The sequence below is a fragment of the Myiozetetes cayanensis genome, unplaced genomic scaffold (assembly GCF_022539395.1).
Source record: "Myiozetetes cayanensis isolate MyiCay16 unplaced genomic scaffold, myiCay2020 scf4, whole genome shotgun sequence".
Lineage (NCBI taxonomy): Eukaryota > Metazoa > Chordata > Aves > Passeriformes > Tyrannidae > Myiozetetes > Myiozetetes cayanensis.
In genome coordinates, this window is record NW_026087631.1 from 10427511 (window position 1) to 10449269 (window position 21759).

General features: G+C 35.5%; 1 protein-coding gene across 6 annotated transcripts in view; it reads left to right on the forward strand.

Annotated features, from left to right (window-relative positions):
- Positions 1-21759, forward strand: part of LINGO2 (leucine rich repeat and Ig domain containing 2) — a 490471-nt gene that overhangs the window by 306567 nt on the left and 162145 nt on the right. For 4 of the 6 annotated variants that reach the window (XR_007630550.1, XM_050329379.1, XM_050329377.1 and 1 more), the window contains 2 exons: positions 8814-8856; positions 15320-15477. The gene's annotated coding sequence lies outside the window, so the exon portion shown is untranslated. The remainder of the gene's footprint in view (positions 1-8813; positions 8857-15319; positions 15478-21759) is intronic. The other 2 variants (XM_050329380.1, XM_050329381.1) reach the window with 2 other exon arrangements.

Below are 21759 nucleotides of genomic sequence, written 5' to 3' on the forward strand. Positions count from 1 at the left end.
ATTTATACAGAAATATCACCCTTTAAAAGGATATTGAGCATTCCAGGGAGACAATGAACAACAATAGCAAGTGTAATCCTGTTCAGCAATTTTAATTAGAAGGCTATCTTTTAATTAGTTATTATTGTTTTCAAATAATGCCTGTTAATAATAGAAACTCTCATTCACTGATATGGTCTTCCTCAGTTCATCTTGTTAATGTTTAGAAGTTATTCACACTGTTTTTTCAGGTACAGACAGCAATGAACTTTGATTAATTATTGCTTCTAACATGTTACCATCCCCATTGTTCTCTGATAACTCATTTGCTTAAAATTGAAATCTTGAGTTGTTTGCAATGTTGTTGTTTCTGTTTTAAGAATGATTTTCTTTTATTCAGCATTTTTTTTCTTTCTTCTTTTTGTCCACTATTTCCTCTCTTCATTAAAGTAAAATATATTTAACTGGGCTGCTTCCATAAACAGCTTTAGTTTTAATGCCATTGCCATTCAATCTCACCCATGTGTTGATTTGTGTTAAGAATTCATTTCTAATAAGCAAACAATTCATTTTACAGGTCCAAATAAAAGTGTATTCAGGAGGACTGAATGTTTTTGCATGTTCAGCTTTTCATTTCAAATCTTTCAAATTCAATATGTATCTGTGTGGGCAAGTTTGAACATGGCATTCTATGTTTTCTAGTTGTCCTATATGGTAAACTGTCAGAAGCCAGACAACTTCATTCAGCTTGAGTTTTTTTGTTTGGTTGGTTTTTGTTTGGTTTTTTTTGTTTGGTTGGTTGGGGTTTTTTTTTTGGGGGGGTGGGTATTTTTAAAATTTTTTTTTTTTTTTTTATTCCAGGTGTTACTTTCAGAAATACAGGGATGAAAGACTCTTTAGTTCTGTAAGTTCTTCTGAAAGTGGGGATGGCTTATTATTCAAAATGGGCAAATTTCATTCAAATAGCACTTTTCACTTGGATAACATCATATAAATTTGAAGCACTATCTTTCCAATTCTGAGACCCTCACATATTTTACTTGGTTAAGAGTAGGGTAGGGAGGGTACATATATCTAGATTAAAATTTCTGGGAAGTCAAATTAATGTCTTGACTGCCTCTTAAGAGCCTCATATACTAAGAAGCAAAGAGTAAGTGGATTATCAGACCAGACCCTTTTTCTAAACTAGCTAATGTTATTTACATTACTACAATTATTACATTATGTTACAAGACCTCTTCTCTACCTGAAGTTGTCCTCAATAGGAGAACATCTTAGAATTAAATGGGATTTCTTCTCCCCATGGGCACTAGCACCTAATTCTCTATCACAGAGGAGGCTCTCAAAAGCTTGATAAAGCAACCTACCTTGTTAATATAATATTACAGGAGAAAAAATTGTCTTTTGTTTGAAGTCATGTGAAAAGAAACAGAGTTGAGATTCAGCAATTCTCAGTTCTCCATTCTGTGCTTAATAAAACACATCAACTATGAAATAGCTTGTTTCCTGAAAGAATACTGTAACATTAAGCATCAAATAAGGACAGTAAGTAAAAATACACTACTTCTTAATTTGGTGCCTGATTTCAGCTCAATTTGCCTGTTTCAGACTTTCCTATCATCATATAATTTCATATCATTCTAGTCCCAGGAAAAAATCTTGCGTGTTTGTTTCTCATAAACTAATGGAACATTTGCAGATATAAGAAAAAAATAAAATTAAAAAAAAAATCAAACCAGGGAATAGATATGCATTTATAATTTTGTATGAAACTGACAAGATTTCAGGTGAGGAAATATTTATTCCTTCTTCTGCACTCTCAGTATAGACCACATTAAAAACCTTGGCTGCGTTTTCAGCTATGCTGAAGTATCTACAGTAGGGTTATTCTTATTTATATCTTCCTATGCACAATGCTATTAGGACTGTTATTTCTGCTTCTTCATCGGCTAAATTAGAATGAATCCAACTGTACTGAGCTGGTCAAAAAAGGAACAGAATTAAAATTGCTGAGGTGTGTGTAACCCATGTTCATATTCCTCTTCTGCTGATTTGGAGAGATAAGAGGTGGAGAGACTGATCTAAATGAGTCAGCGAAACTATTTATAGTCAGACTGCTTTAAACTACTTATACTGAAGCTGTTGGCTAGCCATCAGTCTGTTGACTGACACATTGAAGAAATTACAGCTAAGCAAAATTTTAACTTCACTTAATACAGACTTCATCTCTGTTTTGAAAAAAAGAACATTCAGACAGCTTTAGTTTTCATTCTAAAGCAGAATGAAAAGCAAACTGTGGAACCTCAAAAATGATTGTTGAATGGGATCATTGTTCCCTGGTACTCTTTGCTAATGACATTACTAATTATACCTTCTTGAAACCAGTTTAAAGGAACACAGGTAGGATGTTGATAATACTTCCATCCATTAGTTGAACTCTGCTGTGAAAAGAATTTGAAGCTTAGCTCTTTCTAAACTGTCTTTAGAAACCAAGCTTACCAGAAAACCTGTGAAAGGCAGTTATTGTTAGCATAATTACTGCATGTGTAGTTTGGAAGGGACGATTGCAATATTAGTCCTGCTGGCACACACTACTGAAACAGTTGTTCTCATAACCAGCTGCTGGAGGGCATTGTCTTTAACCTGCTTTAATAACTCTCAAGCCAAGCACACCTCATTCCATCAAGTTCTTTGTTCTGGTTTTCAACATAGCATAAGATTCATATTGACAACAAAGAAAGTATTGAGTAGCTCTAAGTTTCAGCAGTTTCTTGCAGCCTCAAAATATGTGTTGATGCCTGTCAAACTCTGGTGTAACTGAGCAGGATGTGTTTCTGACAGCACTTGTAGAGGAAGAATTATGAAGGTATCCTAGAAACAAAAAGCTTTACTGATTTCTTAAAGTACACTGGTAAGTAATAGGAAGATCTACATTTGAAAGCATTGGGATGGCTATGGCAGTCTTTTGATTTCCACCATAAATAGCAGATTATACTTCTCCCAGTCACAACGGCCAACAAGTAATCCAAATGGATTACTTGAATTCTGGAATGCTAATAAAGGAGGCAAGAGAGGTGCAGTGGATTCTTTTTAAATAGTTTGAACTGGCCTAGTATGAGGTGTAAATGTGTAAATTAAAGGTCAATAGGGAATTGTTACAACTTGCCAACTCAAATAACCTTTTGTTAACTGAATTTTTGGCCACACCTTTATTTTTCTGGTTCCTCATCTTTGCTTGCTACAATTTAGGATATGTAGGATGCTTATGGAAATTTATTTGTTGCCTTCCTCCAAATTTCTGGCTCAGTTACAGTTAAATTACTCTGATAAAAATGTTCTCAAAAATAGGTTAGCTGAAGAATAACGTGAAAAAGCTTTATAGCAGTTTTCATTCATTGTCCTCTTGGGTCATCTGCAATACTGCTTGAGGAAAAGGTTCTAGAAATTTGTTTGGACTTTCTTTTATTGAAAATCCATATAAGAAAAAAACAGATGCCATAAGAAACAGTTTCCACTGCAGAACATTATGCAAGCTTGGCTGTGACACTGTGAGCCTCTCATACTTTGCTGCAAGACCCTGGGGTCATTTTATGAAGAGCTAAAACTTGTAGTCTGTAAGGGAAACCTGCATGCACAAAAGGCCTTTATCCTCCCTGAGTGCATTTCTTTCCAGCTGCTGAAAAGCACTGCTGTGCAGGCACTGGTGAGCAGGGGAGGTACCTGATCTTATCAGGCAGTCACATTAACGCTGTGCAGAACAAGTAGCACAAGTGAAAGTTGTCTGCTCCTCTTTTGGTATTCAGGTATTCTTTCGTGGCTGTGACCCAGACAAAATTTTGGATAAATTAAGTACAATTTCAGTCTTTCCTCTCAAAAAATTCCATAGAAACATAATTGCTCGCAGTGGCATACCACATTCTGATAAAGGTATGAATTTTGAAATACTCACTGTTATTCTCATGGACTCTACTTTTCTTCATTTTCTGCTACTATTATTGATGCTTTTTCAGTGTCCCATAAGGTTCACTGCTATCATTTTCCATAACCTTGGCCTAAACACAAAGTTACCTGCACGAAGGTAAGTCTTGGCTTTTCAGTATTAATGCTATAATTAACTCAGTGCAAATCCATCTGTAGCATACTGCAGACTAAGCAGGTGCAGTTTTCTTGGTAAAAGATGGAATTTTTTAGGTGTAGTGAAGATAGATGAACATACAATTTTTTTGTTCAATCTAATAGTGACATGTCAGTGACATTTTGTCAACCTCATGTCAAGAAACATAGATGTTCAAATAACAACCGAAATATCACTTCAGAGATCTTTTAAAATATGAGAAGCAGCTGTCAGTGAAGAATGTGACTATACCACTAAGAATGAAGAAGTGATGGAGATTATTGTATGAGTCAAGAAAAATAAAGAACTTATACTACTTAAGACAGGACATCATGAAAAGGGACGTAATGAGACTAGCATGAGGATCTGCTGGTTATATACCTTCCTACAGCACATTCTTCCAGGACTGTATTCTACCAGGAATGTATTCATGCTTAATTTCATGCAAAATTTTTCTGTGGATATAGGTGAGTTCATTGGGGCTGATTAATTTTCGTCTTCCTATAACTGCAAGACTGTATCTGTCTTTGTGTGCTAAAAGTGAATCCCCATTGTTAGTCCTTGAAATAAACATGCAAGATTCTGTTTTTTCTTGCTTTTGCAATTAGTGTGCTAGACATGATTGTATATAAAATGCAGATAAAAATTCATTCATCTGTAATTATATGATCTCATTTGGCATCTAAATTTAGGACAAGAAATCAGTGATTAAATTTTCTTTCAAAGTCTTTGTTTATCAGCTACAGAACAAGCTTAGTAATTACCTCTTAGTTATTGTGAGAACTGTGACTTCAATATTACATTCCTAATTGGTTTTAGTTAAGGAAATTTATTTTTATAGATCACTTAGCCGACTCTTTCAGGCTGAGTGATTCTCCATTGTTTTCAATGTATAAAAGGAGGGCCTATAGATTACGTTAAAAGAAATTCATATTGTCCTACTGGTACATACAATAGTATACATACAATGAGCATACCTGAGTACACATTATCTTTTATTCTTATACGAGAAAATTCAATCCAAAATGTTGTATAAATATTCACAGATCATCCCAGCAGAGATCTGCAGTGTGCTGGAAACTGCAAAGAGCTTCATTGTCAAATTAAAATTAATTTAACATTATAACTGTGGTGGGATAAATCCACAGTTGTGGGAATGTCATGTTTATCTTCCAGTCTATTGTGCAGTCAGAATCTGAATATTTTTAACCACTACCTCACAAGTCTCTTGTAAGGGGAATTGTATGCCTGGAGCTGAATTAAACACAAGTTTGTGCTTAAATATAAAAGATTTAATATACGATGCACTGAACAGTCTTACCACCATAAGCCATTCGACAGGGAGTCTGCAAAGGTGAGGCAAAAGCTGATTCCTTTTGCACACTTGCAGCAGCACCAATCCTGTGATTGTCAGCATGGAACGCTCAGCCCAGCGTTGGATTCATTCCCCAGCCCAGCTCCGCTGCCTGAAGTGGCCTCTGAGCATTCATGTCAGTGTCCGATGGATTGCTACAAGATAACGCTGTGATACGCCTCACGCCCAAGGGAAACTTCACTCCCTATAGGAAGTCCTTCTGTCCTGTCATTCCTGTGTCCAGTCAGTTAAACCCTTTCCTGTCCTCCACATCAGGTCATTCCTTGATCACAAATTACCAATGCTGAACAGCTACAATTTGATTTTCCCCTTCACTCTGTTGGGTATGCAAATAACTCTTGTAACCTGACCACATTTACCAGATTTTCAGATGATCATCAAAATGGCAACTTTGTGGCAGAAGATTGTTCTTTCATCTTTGAAGCATAGGAACACAAGAACCTGACAACACTTGACAGAAACTTTCGACCAACTACTTAATAACATAAGCTTTTTTTTTTCCTCCCCCACTGTGTCTCAGTTATCTGAAGCAGTTTCATTATTTGCATAGAAATTTTTAAAACCCTGTGATTTTAAGCCAGGCTTTCTTCTGCTGTCCTCCTTTCAGACTGGTGAGATCTGAAAAACCTTTACCAGCTGAACAGTCTTACTTTGGATAGTTCTTGATTCATCAAAGTTCCTCTTATTTTGCAACTGATACTGATTTGTCTCTACTCCATCATTGGTATAATTTTTTTCAAAGAGTTATTTGGTCTTTATTGGCAGACAGAAGAAAATCCAGTGACAGTCCATGAACACTGCTCCTTGGAATAAACTAATCCCACCACCTGATGTGTTGATATATGTAACTGCTGCCCTTACTTTACAAATTTGTTTTACAAATCAGGATTTCTATTTTTGCATTTGAACAAACTGTACCAAAAATGAATTAATTAGTTCTTGAGATGAAATAAATTGACTAGGTGCATGAAGTATGTTGGTCTCTTGCGAGATCATTCTAAGTGCATGAAAGTTGTGAGGTTTATTTTTATCAAATAAATATTTCAAAATATATGCAAATTTTAACAAATGATGTACCTCAGTGAAGTGTAGTGGAGTCATCACTGAAGGGTTTCAGTTACTTTCACATCAGTGATTAATGGAATGGATAGTCCTGAATTCAATGTGGTTGTGTCAACAATCCAACAAATCCATAATTGTCAAAAATAAGGGAATTGGAGATTAAGGACCAGGAGTGGTGAGGTCACTGGTAATCTTTATCTCCATTGACTTCAACTAGAAACAAACAAAGTTGGCATTTTTTTAATCATTAGATGTTATATCAGCTGGAGTCTAAACCACCATTATGGTGCTAGTTCTGAATGATTGAAGAGCATTTTATAGGTAATATATGAAATGGGAGTTGTGGGTTTTTTAAAAGGACATCAGCAAAAGACCTGCTTGGGAATATGGACTTAAAATAAGAGGTCTGTAACGTATTGCAGAAAGAAACCTTAAAAGGAAGAAGCTTGACAATACAATGAATTCTCTGTTTATGGGGTTGGAGAGAATATGTATTCTATTAAGTATGAATTACAACTTAAAAATTATATTCTGCAAATGTTTCCTATATTTTGTAGTGGAAGTAATTTTTCATACTATTGCAAAAACTATTAGTATGCTTACTCAAATGATTCCACTTGGAAGGATGATATGCTTCTTTGAAATTTATACACTTGTTTCAGATTTATTTTCAAGGTGACTAATTCAAATAAGCAAATTTTAGTGGGTTTTTTTTATTTTTATTTTTTATTTTTCTGAAACAATACTTATCTAAATTTGCTTTCTTATGTGCAGGTTAATGCAGTTGAAAATATTTGTCAGTGTCTTTAAAATTAAATAAATGCTGGCATGTTGATCTGTACACACAGAAAATTATAATTTCAGCACACCAAAAAACCCCACAGAACTTAACTCTAGTAAGCCACAAGTCAAGTTGTTAAAGGTAGGAAAACACACTTTTCTTTGTACTAGCCAATAAAACAACAGGTGTAGAAATAAGGTTACTTTGATGTTTACATCATGTGTAAGAAGTGATGGCTTCTACAGAGACCATTTAATGACATGAACCTAAATAAAATATCTTGGTTGATCCCTGTAAACTTTGTGTTTTGCTATAAAGCAGATAAACTTGTGAAAATAAGGTGAATAGGATGGTTGTACTGCCTATATTGTAATAAAGCAATCTCTGTAGTAGAATAACAGAAGAATAGTTGGACTAGAGCTTTATCATATTTCAAGGGCAACAGGTAAATTCACACTTCCAGAAAAATGGATGTAGTAAGTCCAAAGTGTTACGAATTAAGACATTTCCAAAGGGATGGGGAATAAACAAATATTTTCAGGCAGTAATAAAAAATAAATATATGCCAATGCTATATACATACATACATAGGTCTGTATAGATATACAAAGATATAATTAGATGTTTATAAATATATATCTAGAGAAAAGCAAGGGATGGCAAGGACAGGATACCATAAGAATAAGTCTCTAATCACTCAGAAAAAAATATGCTGGCATTGTCTGTTTGTCAACGGGGCTTTGATATCTTGAACTCAAGGGGTAAGATAATTAAATACTATAAATTGCTATTACTTTTCTGAAATCATTGTAGGCATAGAGGAGAAAAGGATCTGCTTCGGTGATTCTTCCACAATCAAGTATGAAAGAGTGTGATATCTTTCACATACGTGCAAAACAGGAGTTAGAAGAAGAAAAGGCTTATCAATGTGTTCCCCTGCAAAACAAACTGTTCCCAGTGCTCTGTGTATAATGCTTTGTCTAATGTGCTGACACCAGTATTGTTAAAACGAAAGTCCAACTGTTATATTCCCCTTCATTCCAAAAAAGCTGAGTAAGAGGTTGGTGCTAGGTATTTATTTTCTGTCATCTGTAAGATTAGTATTTATTTTTTAACAGTTTTTTGGTTAACTGTCACAGTTCCCAGAATCAGTGCTACAGAGAGACTACAAAATACAGTTGATACCTGCTTCATAAAGTAGTTGCTTAAGAAAGATTTCTTGCTAGGCTCTTTAATACAAAAAGAGGTGAAATCCAGACAGGAAAGCTGGAGTGGGGAGGAACGTATATTACAGTGAACCTGCTTCTTGGAAACCTCAAAAAAGGAATTGAGGGACTGAAAAAATTGCACTCATCTCTTGAACATATCTGGAAATCAGAAAGGAACATGCTGCTTGGCACTAAGGAAGCTTGAAAAGTGTACTAAGTAAAATATTTCAAATGACAGGAATTTTTAGCCTAAACTAAATTAATAATTCTAACAGGTGGCTTTTATTCCCAAAGGTGCAGTGATCATCTCTAGGACTTGAACCCACAAAGTCTTAAGGTATGTTATTTATAATTTCCATAGTAGAACAAATAGAATATGTCTTCCATTACAGTTTGTAGTTATGTTGCAAGAAAGTTAAAAATTAAATAGTTTAAGTCTTATGTTTACAAATGTTAGGATTTTTTTTTCTTCATGGAAAAGGTGGGATGTATGTATATTTTATTCTTTTGGTTAGCAAGTGGGTCACAGATCATATATGTCACCATTCTTAAGTGGATGGAATAGCTTTAACTAATTCATGGACTGATAAGTCTTGTCCTATTTGTCACTTCTACTCTTAAATCATGAAATCTGAAAAAGAATAATGCAATCTCTGCATAATTATATGAAACCTTTTTTTACTGAACCATCATTTTGACACATTGTGTAGCAAAGTTCACGTTCCTGTAACTCATTATTTTAGAACTTCATCTTTCCATTTTTTTAAAAAATCAGGCTTCAGATCCAACACTGTGGAGGGAAAAATTTAAAAAAATAAGAAAAGCAGAGAGGAGGGGAGGGAAGGGATTCATCCATTGGAAACAATAATTACACCTTTTACCTTCTCTCCTTGGAGAACCAACATATGGAGGGAAGACATCTTCCTGCATTTTCCTTCCTTCCTTTCTTCCGTCCCTCCTTCTTTCCTTCCTACCTTTCCTGCCTTCCTGCCTTCCTGCCTTCCTGCCTTCCTTCCTCCCTCCCTCCACAGGGATTACACTAGTTTTAGACAATATTGAAGATTTCTAATATCCTCTGAATACCCTTGAAAATAAACTGGTCATTGTGCTAGAATCCATTATGTTGCTGAATAAGGATCAGGTCTTTGCTTCACCTTCCTTACACTATGGCTTCAAAAAGTCTACCAAACTGTAAGGAAAGATCATGATGGTACCATCACAGTACTTTCTATGCTTAAAGTTCCCAGTCTCTGTTCTAGCACATTTTAACTTTCTTTGTTTTGTTGCTATGCTACCTCTGTAATCACCTCTGTCACAAACCTGCTGAAAGAACTGAAAATTCAGTACCAACATTTAAAACAAGTCATCAGAACTGATGTTCATTGCATCATCTGTGTTCCTTTCTCTCCACTAGCTCTTTTTCTTCACCTTTTTTTTTTTTTTTTTTTTTGCCTGTGCTCTTGATTTAAGTGGTAAACCCTTGGGTCAGTTAATGGTCCATACCATTTATGCAGTATGATACAGCTCGAAACTCCTGTTATGCTGTCCTCTTTTTCCATTAGCACTACTAAAAAAAATATGATAAATAATAGAGGGATATCTCCCCACAGATTATACAGAATGAACCAAAGAGCAGTTCTCCACCTCTCTCATTTCTTTCTTCTATGAGACCTAGGCATAGTCATGACATCAAAAAGCAAGACTGGCAAAATGCTAATACTGCAATTAGCAGTGTAGTTCTCAAACCTTAGTGGGATTTCAGACCATCAGAGAGTCTAGGCTCCCAAAGCATACAGAAATGGCAGAGTGCTGTCACCAGGAATATCACAAAACCTTATATATAGAAATTAGATTCTGCTTCAATCAAACATATCTGAACAAAGAAAGTGCAAAACATAGCCACTTCATTTACTGATTTTGTTTTCACAATGGTAGAAATGCAAAAGAATGTGTAGCCTTGTTGTGGCTTTACTTTTTTTGATTCTACTAGCCTCTATTAAGAAGCAAACTATTAGGTATTTGTTCTGGGGTTATGCTTTTAAAACTATCCTCCAGACTTTAGCTTTACTGTTTCTCCAGTGTTATTATCTCAATTCACTTTCAAAAATTGGACTGCAGTAATGGTAAAAATGATCAAGTAGAGAACATAATTGATGTTAAATATTAAACCTGTCTACTTAAATAGGGTTCTGGGGGGTTTAGATATAGTGGCATGTTCTTCTTGTGCAGATTCTTTATTTAAATGCCAGTTTTGATGAATGTCTGTGACTTCAAAAGTCACTGCTAATATTATTGCACTAAAACCATTGCCTTCGCAGAGTAGAAAAAAAGTAAGCTTTCATTTTTTTACTATCATAAAACAGTATACTGTTATAATACAGTTCAAGCTGATATGTCTCAAGGTACTGTGAAGCAAGTAGAAGTTGTTGACTATTTCTTTCATTCTTTCAACTGTTTTATAGGACTTCATGGAATTACAGAATGGATGAGGATGGTAGGAGTCTCTGGAGACAGTCTAGTTCAGTGCCCCTACTCTAAGTAGGATCAGCTAAAGTAGGTTGCTTAGGAATTTGCACAGGCAGATTTTGAATGTCTTCAAAGATGACAACTCCACAGTCTCCTGGGCAACATACTCCAGTGTTCAAACAATCTCACAGTAAAAATTGTTTTCTTGTGTTCAGATAGAATTTCATTTATTCCAGTTTGTGGATGTGTCTTGTCTTGCCATTTGGCACTACTGCAGAGAGTTTAACTTCACCTTCTTCATTCCCTTCCAATGTGTGTTTATACACATGGATATAAGATCCCATTGAACTTTTTTTCCCCAAGATAAACAGTCCCAGCCACTGTTAGTCATTCCTCATATGAGAGATACTCCAATCCATCACCTTTCTGACCCTGTACTGAAGTTACTGTAGTATGTCCATGTCACTTGTATTAGAGAGAGCAGAGCTGTGCACAACCCTCCAGATCTGTCTCACCAGGGAGGAGGGACCAGTTGCCTCAAACTGCAAGCAACACCCCTCCTAATGCAGACCCTCCTCTTTCCTCCAATGGCAGTGTGCTGGAATATGGTCAGCTTATCTCCCAGGAACTCCAGGTTCTTCTCTGCAGATCTGGGTGCTAGCCAGTCAATTCCTGCCATACACTGGCTCTGGAAGTGTCATTCCTCCCCCAGTTTGCATTTCCCTTTGTTGAACTTTGTAAAGTTCCTGTTGACCATTGCTGCAGCTTGTTGACACTCCTCTAAATGTCAGTACATCCATCGGATGTATTAACCCCTCCTTCCTGTTTTGAGTCATCAAATTACTGAAGGTGAACTCTTTCCTGTTTTCCAGGTCTTCAAAAATGAATTAAAGGGTTTTGGCCCCAGTATCTACCCCTGAAGTGAACCAATAGTGATTTCTCATGGATCTTGGGCTACTAACTGAAATATTTCCAGCAGTTTAAACAATTTTCAGTTCACTGTAGTATGCGCTTATCTAACCCATTATACATCAGTTTTTACATGGGGATATCATGGGAAACAATGATTAAAATTTTAATAAAGTTGGGGTAAACTACATCCGCTGCTCACCCTTCATCCACCAAGGTCATCATCTCATCATATAAAAAATACAAGTTTTGCTGAATGTCTCTGACCCTCAAAATAATATTATTTCATATCATGTCCCCTCCATAAATCTATGATGACTACTCCCAATGAACTTCTTATCATTTAGGTTTGGAAAAGATTTCCAGGATTTCTTTTTATAATTTGCTTGTAGTATCCCTAGATACTTCTCTTGAAGATAGGGATGATCTTTACATTCTCCCATTCTTTAGGGACCTCTCCTGTGAGCACCCTGCCAGGCCTCTTGCACTGCTATTGTCCTTCACCAAAGGTAACTCTTCATTCTCTTCATTGCTCCAGGCATTTCCTCTGGTCTCGTGGGTTTGAGACTCCTGAGGACTCCTCTTGCCAGTAAAAAATGAGGGTGAAGGAGACACCAAGTCAGACTTGACTGTGTTCTTTGTCATGAGAGCCCCTTACCCATTTGAATGTAGGCCCACATTTTCCCTAGTTTTCTATTTACTATTAATCTACTTGTTGTAGCTTGTCTTGTTACCTTTCAAATCCCTTGAGAGGTATAAGTTCAGATGGGCTTTTGCTGTTCTAACCCTACACCAGCACCCCCTGAGAGTGTCCCTGCTTCTACTCTCGGCATGCTTCCTGCTTATGTTTGCTTTTATTAAGGAGTTAATCTATCAAGGCTTCTCACCCACCTGTATTTAACTTCTGCATGTGGTGATGGACCACCCCTGTGCTGGGGGGCAGATGGTCCTTGCAAAAATCAATCAGCTTTTTCCCCCGAAAAGTAAGGAAAAGAGTGAACATGAGTGGATCTACGACAAGAACTCTTCAGAAAATGAGAAAAAAAGTAATTCCTAAATAATAAATGATTTTATTTTTACTCTTCACAATAATCTAGATTTCATTTATGAGCCTTGTGTACAATCTACTCCATATTCTTTGTCACTTTCTGTAGGTGTGTGTGTAAACTGTCTTTAAAGAACTGGCCTATGTTTTACCCTCAACTCTAGCTTTTACTCAGGTAAAGATGAAATGTACTTACTCAGGTAGGATGAAAGGAGGCTTTGGAACATCTTGAAGGAGGAATCTTCCTCTGTGTTGTCCTGACCCAGTAGGTGATCTCCATTTGTCAGCACAGATATATGGATTTGGGTTAGCATGTTTGCAGGAATTTTGCCTTTTCCTCCATCACTGGCATTAAGAGACAAGTGTACACTGGGTTAGGTACTGTTCCTGGCTACTTTTTTACTCCAAATTATTCTAGTTTTGAGGAGTTTTTTCTTTCTCCAGAGAAATGATTGGTCAACACCAGGCATCAGTGTTTGTCTTGATAGTAATTTCAGCCCAGTTTTCCTTATTCTGACTCAGAAATGCCACTAGAATATTAACAAATTTTAGTTTCTGGAGATCTTGACCTTTATCCAGCTGATTTATCCCTTCATCATATCACCTTCTGTCTTTCTCACTTACATTAAAGATCAAAGTTGTTTCAATTTGGTCTTACAATCCTCATGCATCAAAATCTAAAATCTTTGTTAATCTTCTTCTTTACACTGTAAGATGCAAAAATACCACTCAATTTTATGTAATTATCCTGAGTATTTAACTTTGGTCATACACAATCTAGCAGATGCTGAGAATTTTAAGGCAATAATTGAATAAAAATTTTCCATTGTTTTTTCTAGGAGATAGTCATAAAACCTTTATTTTTTGTTTAGACTCCTTCATGATCTATGATGTTACATTTCTGGGGAAAACTTTCTTATTACTATGGAAATCACAAACAAAGAAAATCACTCTTTCTCATATATTTTGAGTTCTGTAGTAGGTATTCTGGATATATTAGTGTCTTCCTCTGTCTTGCTAAAATTCAGTTCTGCATCTGATCGTGAAAACCCATGCATCAGTCAGTGACTGATCTGTCTGCACTGGATTAGATAAAAAATCCATCAATATCTCAAAGCGACCTATTCAGTGGATTTTCAAAATACGTTCCACTAATCTATCACATATCCTGCATTCATCTGACCTGGTGTATAAGTACATTCGTAAAATCCTGGATATCCTTTATCTTCCATTTGAAGTCATTGTTGATAAATTTTGTACACTTGGAAACTGTTTTTAATGGTTATGCATCATGCTTCAGATGCACTGAACTCTGAACTGGGCTAAGTGCAATCTTGTCTCTTTTTTAGAAATACCTTCTGTTTGTGTAACTTTTGGAAAACCTGCTAATGTGGAGGAAGACTGAGCAACAGCTGATCCACTTGTTGCAGTCTAACAAATTTTAAGGTTCCATACTATATGCTAACTATTGAAGCACCTTGAAAAATTAGACAAGAAATTTACTGGTATTTTACTTCAGATATTTCTCAGTGTGGATGCTTTTTATCTTACATACATAGATGTTCCACTAGCATTCACCCCTGTGCCCATATTTTCCTGTTCCATATTAAAAATCATATGCAGCACTTTTGAAAAATGGCCATTCATAATTTTGGGGATGTTAAGGACTAGTGCTCTGTCACTGTGTAAATTTCAACAGGGACTGAAATAACAAAATTATTAAGGAAAGCCCTGTTCAGTGTATCTTCTGGATGGACTGACCATTATCTGGTTGCCACCTGGTACTCTCTTTAAAAATCTTTAAAAATTCTAAATTTCCATGGCTTCAGTATAAACATCGTGTAATACGCCACCTGAGTTCTTTATCTGTTTATGTGCCTTTTTGCACTAAAGAGAAGAGCATGCTATTGGTGTGAGTTAGCACTGCATCTGGTTACGTTACATTTTTCCATTAAAGAAAGATACTGTAAAGAATGGTACTCAGAAAAGTTCTTATGGAACAGCTAACTATAATTTTAGTGAGATCTTGCCATGACCTTTCTCAGATAAGATTCTCTTTGGTTCAGAAGAAGATATTCATTTTTGTACAAAAAAGGACTTACAGGTCTATGTATGAAAAGATGCAGTTTAAAAAAAATATAAATACTATTTATTAATGCTGACAGTTTTATTGGGTCAATAAGTACAACAGAGCTGCATACTCAGCAAAAACACATTGCCTGGATCGTGAGCTTCTCAGTCTCTGTCTTGTTTACCAGGTGATATTTATGGCTTTATACTCCTTTATAATGTAGTCACTGATTCAGTGCTCATGTTTCCTTATCCTAAGACACAGTTGAGTATATTTCAATAAAAATGAAAGAAAATCTGTGTTTTCCAGGTTCACTGCAAGCATTCTGAGTGTGGTGTCGTGAGAGATGCTGTTGTCCATGAGAGGCTGGGATTATCATGATCAAGTGCTGTATTTTGATTTCATCCAGTGGCTGAGAGATTTGTGGGGTAAAGAGGAAGTACTGAACTTTTAAAACTATTAAACAGGTAAGTCTATTAAAATAAGTTGGGGGGGGGGGTTTGACAGTTTTCAGGCTTATTTCAATTGCAGGTCCTATTTAACTGCTTCTTCCCCCCCCCCCCCCCCCCCCCCCCAAAAAAAAAATCTGCATTTCACAACCTCAAATGACCATTGCAATTTCTGTTCTACACAGCTCTTTATTTCATGTAGAAAGCTGTTTTCTTTACAGAAAACATGATTTTTACAAAAGGAAACTGCTATTTCCTTATGCTGTGATAGCAAGAAGAACCTATGTTATAGACAGTAGCATGTCACTACTATGAAAGCAAAAATGTAAGTAACTAGGCTAACAGAGGAGTTTAGTAGCTTCTATTGCAAGCTATTATATTCAAATACTGTTACATGTTACCTGTATGAATTTTGGGGCTGATTTCCTGTTTATGTCAAGGGGTTTTTTACCATAATATTTTGTTTTATTATTAGATATTGAGAATTCTCTCTCCCCTAAGTAAGATACCTGTTTAAACAATACATCTCATTCCTTAGAGCAATTTGTAGAACTTAACTGACCTAACATAAAGCAATTTGCTATGGGTAGATTTAAACAAAGTACAAAGATCAAAAGCCTATCTTGTCTGACTTTGATGGATGGTTCACAAAAAAAGTGAGGAGAGCATGAACAGTTTATGGGTTTTTTGGTTGGGTTTTTTTTGTGTTGTTGTTTTTTTTTTCCTGTATGTTGCTGTAGTTTTAATCTTTTCAAGTCAAGATCTTAGAAACTATACAGGAACATGGTGCTCTGGCAGAAAATAAACTGCTCTATCAAGATTATTTCATGAACTCAGACTCAATCAACTTATGTCTGATTAAGGTGGATCATACTCATGTTTTCATCTTTTGTTTGGTAAAGAGTAAGGAATGATATTTAATAAAAGTATTCAGGTCTGTCTTGGAGTGTGTCTAGGGCAGCAGTAGATACTGGTGCACAAATTCCAGCCTTATGCCAGCGTGAATTGCACATTACAAATATACAGTTTGGCTGAGGAAACAACAGAGCAATGTTCAGGTGACACTGTACCTTGTTATCCTGACTGTGCAACTTACAGATGTTGTCTTCACATGCATTTCTCCAGACTTCTGGGTTAAGAGTACACTCAGGTAGATGCAGGTCACCTATAGCTGTATCTATATCACAGCTGCACTCCCATTGTTTCTGGGAGTGTTTCTTCCCGTTGCTCTGCCTGTTTTCAAAACAAATATTTCCGACCAAATTATTTTTGTAACAGTCAGAAAAAGTATATTTTCTTGACCATGTAGCTCTGCAACTGAATTGTCCTCTGAATTCAAAACTAGTGATTTGAGACATAGATTATTTAAAAAAATATTTTCACTAAATTATGTTCTTCAAAAAAAAAAAAGGGGTGGGAACCAATGACTGAAAAAAAGATGACTAACAAATTAATAAACCAAATACAGTGTTCCATGTTATCTCTGAGATAAAAAATTCAGTAATTTTAATGATAATATAGAGTGATAAAATAGAAATGTGTTTAAAAATAGTATTTTATGTTTCTAATTTCCCATTATTTTCCTACAGAAACTTTAAGTCTGGTAAAATATTTTCTTCATATGTCTATGGTAGCTTTATTCTGATGACATTAATGTAGTGTTGAAGTCAACTGTTGAATCAGGATTGTTTATGCTTTGCTAATATTTATCTCCTTTTGACTTAGTTTTTTATCCATTTTTAAAAGAAATTGTTTGTAGTATTTAATTGAAGGGTTAGCTATTAAGTAGAAGTCGACAATGATAACACTGTCAATCATAGTTCAAAGCTCTGGGACTGTGTTTTATGTGGAACACAAGAAGCAAAATGAAAATTAATTCCTTATTTTGCCTTTCAGAAAGTATTGCTTTTTCTTTCTGCTGTCCCTCATTTGTAGAAGTCTTTTGTAATCTGTATTGTAAAAACTAAGTATACTTAAAACCTTGTTACATTTGTTATCTCAATAAGGGTTCAAATTTTTCACTGTTTGCTTCAGAGGTAACCTGTGTTTCCAGCTGCATAGCTTTCCATGATACTATGCTGACCAAATAAATGGGCAGAAAATTAGGAGCTGTACAAACAGGTTGTGGGAGGAAACATTTCTCAAAAGACTTAAAACTGAATTATTGAACACTGAAAAATTTTTGCTAAATTAAGAGCTGTCATGGCTTCCAAAAAATTGTTTTCTACGCTCTACAAAACCTTTCCCTTCAAACTTCATCCTTAGAGTTTTGTGTCTGGGGTTTTTTTGTTTGGGATTTTTGTTGTTGCTGCATTGTTTGGGTTTTTTTGTTTGGTTGATTTGGTTTGGTTTTTTGTTTGGGGGAGGAGGTTGTTTCTTTTGTGGGTTTTTTTTTGTTTCAGGATTTTGTTTGGTTTGGGCTGGGGGTTTTTTGGGGGGTGGTTTTGTTTGCTTGTTTTTATTTTGTTATGAACTCACAAAAAAACTTCAAAATGAAGTGAGAAAATTACCTACCAAATCAAGATCTTCCTATTTCCACCTCTAATTTTGTTTGGTGGCACTATGCACTCAGTATCCTATCAAGGCCCAGTGCTCTTTTAGGTACTGGAGAGAGAACAAGAGCAACCTTAGTCACTTAGTGAACAACTCAGATGATTTTGTAAGACACTCTTTTCAGTTCATGGAAGCTTAAAGCAGCTCCTCGAACAGTAAAAATAAGACACTATTTGTATGAGAGGTAAAATCTTTTTCAGGAAATTTCAATTCTCTTTCTAGGTTCTTATGATATGGTTATAATCTGATTCCATGAAGCCAAGCCTAGCTCAGATTGTCTTATGCTGTTTTAAACAAACGCTGTGTACCTTTATAAGTTTCTGCATAACAGAACTCTAAATATAATACTCATATATGTGTCAAACTCATAATATTTCCATGACTATTAACAAAAAATGAAAACGTTCCAAAAGGTGTGAGTTCACATCATGAAAACTTTGCATTTACCATTCACAACAAAGCTGAATGTGATATGCAAACTGGGTGACTGTGCTGTGTTTTCTGCAAAAACCTGGGGGCAATTATAAGTTTTAGTTCTGGAGACTTTATGTGACTGACAATACTACCACGTCCTTTCTTCAGGGTCATTGTGGATGTGCAAAGATTTGAAACCTTTAAATTTTTATTTTTAATTCTCATTATATCGTTATTCTCACCTTTTGATTTTTGAGTCCTAAATTATATAATACTTTCTGAAAGAAAATAAATTTATATAAATCTTTTTTTCCTTTCCATTTGAGGTCAGGTAATTAATTTTATTAGATTTTTTTTTTTCATAAATCTTATAGGGAAAATCTGTTTACACAGTTAAGTGAGGGAAAGAATATTCAATAAACTTCTGAGAAAAAAAAATCACTTTTCCTGTGTAAACACTGAGGGAACAGGACCCACACTTTACTGATCTTTTAGTTAATATACTTAAAATGGAGGATTATTTCTTCCTCTTATTTTTTTCTCTTCTACTCCTCTTTCCCTCTGCAGTTCTTTAACAGATTTTTCTGCATCTCATAGCTCATGATGTAAGTAAATGGATTGTGTTGGCAGTGATGCTTTCTGGCACCCCAAGTGGGAAATAAGTGAGTATGCTGTCATGGAAGGGTGTGAAAAGGGCCAGGAGGAGGAACAACAGGAAAAGAAAGCTAATTTGATGCCTTCCATTAAGTCATTAAATGAAAATGGAAAAGTGAAAGGCTGAGGAAAGATTCCACAATAGGAGGAAAGAAAGTTTTGACCGAGTAAGAAAACAGTCCAAACCTATCCTCTTGAACAGAGGACATGGACAGTGTGGACAAAAAAAGTCACAAGTCATCTCCAAACACGGCCCATTAAGACTGTCACTTTACACTGGTTGATCCTACTATTGTGCAGCATGGGCACTGAGGATGTACAGGAGGCAAATTAAGAGGTGCAGCTCCAACCCAGCCTTCCCGAGAGCTAGAGAGAGAGATTAGACCTGCTCTTATCTACTCTTCCGGGAGACCCTTCTCCCTGAAGTCAAATAAACATAAATTTCATCCAGCTTGGTCAGCTTCATCTGCTAATATGAAGAAGAATGGATTAGGTAGTGCTTGCTTTAAATAGAATAGTGCATAATGGAACTGCTCATTTCTCTTCTTTGTACTCTAGATTGTCAACCCCATCGGTCTTTACTGCCCGTAGATTACTTAAACACAACTTTGCACAATGGGCAATATCAGCCCAGAATGGGTTAAAATACAGAGATTTTATATCTCAAAACTCACTCCCATATGCATTTGTAAAAATGAAATCTCATAATCCTTTCTCAAATTTATGTTTCAATTAGAAACAAAATCTCTTCTTCTAAACTTTATTTCTGTTATTCAGTTTCTATCCATCAGGTTTTATCCTTCTATTCATAATTTTATCACCTCATCAATAAATAAATTTCAATTGTCTAGCAAGTACAGCAGGCAGACAACAGAAATCAAATGTACCAAATGTCACCATGCTTGCTTATAAAAAAAATTACCTCCTAGGGAAAGTTACAAAAATTGTTTCATTACAGATGATCTTACAAAAATATGAGACAAAGAAATCACAAATACAGAGAAAGGCTCGGGGAGATCATGAGTGTGCCAATACAAGTATCCTGTTGCTGATAAGAGGAGCCAAAGTCCCATAAGACTGACTTCTTCAATAAAACCTTACGTCTCACAAATCAAGGTGCAACTGAAAACTGGAAATTATACAATCTTGAGCAGATTAACAAACAAGGCCCTGAATCTTAGCCTTCTTGTAATATTTTTCACATGTTTTTAAAACCTGTAAATCCTCTTGAATGTTTATGACTTCACAGAAATAGATAAATGGAAAAGAAGTGAAAAAAAAAAACCAAAACAACAAACCAACAACTAAAAAGCGGATCTCGGTGTCAAAAGAAGTACCAGGTTATTTGAGTAATTCCTTCTAGTTTCCAACCCTTTGCTACACAGTGTGTGGATAGATGAAAATTTATATAAAGGCCTCATCTTATTTCTCCTTTTTCTCAGAGTATCCTACTCTGGTTAGAGTGCTATCTTACTGCAGGCACATTTCAAAAAAGGTCCAGTCTTTTTCAAGGACATTTCTACATAACAGTAGTTCAGGCTATACTCTGATTGTCTGGGGATTTTGTCAAATTCAAATGGCACTTTGAACTTTCTGTCTTTACAATTCTGTGATTTTATAGTTCAAGTTTTATGAAAGTTTTCTTTTCTCCTCTTATTGGCTGATCTGTTGTGGCATTGTAAAGAAACATGTGCTTGCACATATCTAAGATTGCAAGAGCGTCATCCTGTGATGAGATGTGAATGAACAAGGGACTTAGTGTGATGCAGTTTGATGATGCTATTCGAGTTGGAGACAGTTCAATGCAGATCAGAAAAGCAAACATACTTAGCAGACAGTCTACATCGAGATATAAAGCTCCTAAACTAGATGTGCACAGCATCTCACTGTCTGTCAAATAATTAGTATGTATTTTAAGAAATCTCTAAATGAGCATTGGAAATGATACATTTTAGCAGCTTCAGATGAGCTGTCCAAGTCTGTTGAACAATATCCATCTTTTCTTCCCACGAAAGGCAGGAGGTAGAAGGGAAATCTTTTAATACACAGTCATACAATAAAATGACTTTTAAAATGTCCTCTTCAACCTCTCTAGCTTGACAAGTGAAATTTCACATCTCTTTTATCAAATTCAGTATTCAGGAGGTTTTCTGAGTGAAAATAACTTCCTGTGAAAAGCTGAAACAATACTAATAATGTAATTTTTAATATTGAAATGTAACTTTTTTTTCTTTAAACCTATGAATTCAGGGAAATATATTTGTTATTAACATTATTAACCATCCGTATTATTTTTGAAAGTTAAGATCAAGGTTATAAGATACTGTAAGACATTAGTGCATAAGACATTTTGTATGATGTACATTGGACAGCTATATTTTTTTTCTACTAGTTATATTTCAGTCATTCAAATAAGATTTAAGTGATGTTTCTAGAAACCTCAGGCTAGGATCCAACACTTGAAAATTGCTTTGCCACATGGATTGCCGCAATTAAATTGGAATCAGCAGACTACAATGATAATGCCAGTCATCATATCAAATAACCATTCATCATGAACAGTGACATATGTTTAGTATTAATGAAGTTCAGTATTATGGGTTCCTCTTTTTAATGAGATATGTTCAAGGAATGACAGGTCAAAGAAGTATTTTGAGAACGTTACACACCTCTATTGCT